Below are 3,008 nucleotides of genomic sequence, written 5' to 3'. Positions count from 1 at the left end.
GTGCAACAAAGGGAAACTTGGGGGGCAAAAATGCAATTTTCATGAAGATCCCAAGCAAACTTCATACGGAAAGGCTTTCTACAACAAGAAAATCTGCTGCAACTTTGTTTATTTTGCGGATTTCAGCCTTTAGACTCAACTTTCAAGTAAACTCCTCAAGTAAACATCAAAGCTTCAATCTAAAGAATAAACCCATTGAAACTTAACATCTAACATGCAAAAGGAAACTTGGGATAGAATCATGAAGCTCCAGTAGCTTTCTCCTTTCTGGTTTCTTTTCACTACAACATGCGGCATTCACCCACCAAATACATCATTCACAAACATCAACACTCACAAAACACCACTCCCAATCATCTACTCATTCAAATACCACACTTTTATTACAAGATTAAAGTAGAAAAAATGGACTAATGACGGCCCGGGATACAAGAAATGACCGCAAAAGAAAGACACGAAGTGAAACACACAATCTTTAACTTTTGTTTGAAATGCCAAACCAAAATATTCAAGAAAATATGCTAAAGTTCAGACCCTGAAACAAACAAGATGCCAGCATGCTATGAATTAAACACTCGACAGAGCAAGATCACATGCAAAACAGGAAATTCTTGTTCTTCCTACAACACTTTGTCTTCGACTTCAGCATAGGTAGGAAGACAGCCATGAATACATTGCTGAAGTTCTCAAACTCCAACTCTTAAAGACATTAGGTCCTAACCCAGAGAGTGAATACTAAAACATAGTCAACATTTTAGGTTCCAACAAGAAAGCAATCTTCTTTTCGGATTTAACATCAATTAGCGTTTCCGTTCTTTTCAATCAGCAATACCAGAGACTTAGTTTCAAATGCGGCATTCCCAACAGACAACAAAATTTACTCACGAAAACTCCCTTTTCATATAATCTCATGACATAACTTGAATTCACATCAAAAAACATCAAGCAAAACAGAAACAAATGCCAAATAAACGGATGCCAAACAAACCATCCGAATCAACTATCTTGACAAGCATGGGCTGGCCGAACGTATGCAAACAGGAATCAATCGTCCGTCAAACAAAATTTTAAGTTAGGCATTTTAACAAACAGCAAGTGGGCATGAGAAATTCCCGAAATTCTCCTTTCAAATGGTCTAACAATCAGCCCCAAAATTGTCATAAAAAAAACAAAGAAATTCACCCCAATCAATGTATGCATCGTGGGTATTCAGAAATTGAAGCCAATTAACAGGAAAACTCCACTAAATAAAACCAAGGCAGATCCATTTCAAAACTGGACAGGAACTGAAATTTAAAGAGGGAAAAACCAATAGCTTACCGTGCTCCTGCATGAAAATTGGTCAGTGATGATGGTGGAGCTTGAGGTGGAGGTGGCCCAGGCCTAGGTGGAGCAGTAGGAGCTGCTGTCCCATTGGCTGCAGAAGCAAATGGAGGTTTATTTGCTTCAAGTGGCTTTGACTTGAAGTATAGCTGGAGCGTAAACATTTTAGAGTCTTGATCTCAGTGTGAGAAGAACTTGGGAGTTGATTTATCAATCGCCGTGCTAGGAACCTTTGTTTTGTCTCTGGATCAATTTGCTTTGTCACTCGATATCCAGACCTGCCAATTTTAACGGATTTTTAAGTGCAATTTCACGCTTGTGAGGCTGGGGGTTGAGCAGGAGCCTCCTTGGCTTCGCGAGCGGCTCTTTTAGCCAAATTAGTCTGGTGGCGTTTCCCTTGCGTGTGAGCCAAATAGTTCCCCTCGTCGTTGTGTAGCATCAAACACAGCTTGCACTCGTAGTTGCCCAGATGATTGCGCATAAAATAGGGATCCTTTGCAAGGTCGATAGTCTCGAGGGCAAGTCGTCGCAACCGTTCTCGCCGATCAATGGCCTCATTCTGGGCAGAGGCAGCACTTCCGCTGCCTGGCTTCGAATCCTGTTCTCTATCCATCGCCCCTTTGCACTGCCGGAGCGACCCTGTTTCTTTTGCTTTGTTTTCTTTGCTCTGTTTTCCTTGCCAAAGCTCCCCCCCTTCCTTCCTTCCCCTGTTTTTCTTTTCCTTTGTTTTTCAGACCAAGTTCTCTCGATCTTTTCTTTTTTTCCGTCCGCTGCCTGTTTCTTTGTTTTCTTCTCCTTGGCCTCAGACGACGCCCCCCTCTGTTTTTTTCATTTTTCTCTGCCAGCCTCCCCTGTTTTTTCCATCCGCCGCCTTCTTTTTTTTTTCTCTGTTTTTCCTCACCTTTTTGCTCTTAGCCGAAGCCTTGTTTTTTGGCCGACCTCCTCCTTTTCTTTTTTTTGGTTTTGCTTTTTCTTTTTTTTTTAGTTTTAGCCCTCACAAAATTCTACTTTGACCCCCAAAAATTCCTTAACTTCCCAAATGTCCCTAACACCTCACCCCTTATGTGTTTAGTTGTCTAAAACATAGAAAAGACACTTGTCCAAGTGCATGCAGTCACACTTGTCATTTTCACTTTTTCTTTCTTTTTCCTTTTCTCTTTTTCTTTTGTTTTTCCTGGAAATTAATGTGAAGCCAAAAATACACTAGAACAAAAATAAAATAAATAACAATAATAAAAATAAAAATAAAATAATAATAATAATAATAATAAAATAATAATAATAATAAATAATAATAATAAGAAATGAAAAACCTAAAATTGAAACAAATAAAGCTAAGATGAAATTAATTTAAAAAATCAAAAATTTGGTGTCTACAAGGTGACTTGGTACACCTTAACTCAATACCAAGTGGCGACTCCATTTTTCCATTAAAAAAAAACCCTTTCTAAACTATTATTTTGGGTCAAAAATCATCGCATCCTCAAGTCCCATTTAGACCCACGTTTCTTTCTTTATTTTCTAAAAAAAAAAAAACTCATTTTTCACTCAAAAATAATCCAAAAAAATCCATTTTCCTAAATTCTAAATTTATTTTTCTTTATTTTCAAAAATGGGGCGCGACAAAGGGTCCATAGGAACATTGAAGGCTTGGAAGTTGCTAATCTGGCCTTCGCTACTTGTGC

At 38.5% G+C, this 3,008-nt stretch overlaps 1 pseudogene; it reads right to left on the bottom strand.

Moving 5' to 3' along the window:
• Positions 1 to 1,316: 1,316 nt before the first annotated feature.
• LOC113693555 (uncharacterized) lies at positions 1,317 to 1,980 on the bottom strand (annotated as a pseudogene).
• Between the last annotated feature and the right edge of the window lie 1,028 nt (positions 1,981 to 3,008).

This window comes from Coffea arabica, chromosome 5c (assembly GCF_036785885.1).
Source record: "Coffea arabica cultivar ET-39 chromosome 5c, Coffea Arabica ET-39 HiFi, whole genome shotgun sequence".
NCBI classification, from domain to species: Eukaryota; Viridiplantae; Streptophyta; class Magnoliopsida; order Gentianales; family Rubiaceae; genus Coffea; species Coffea arabica.
This window is presented reverse-complemented; position numbering and strand designations above follow the sequence as displayed.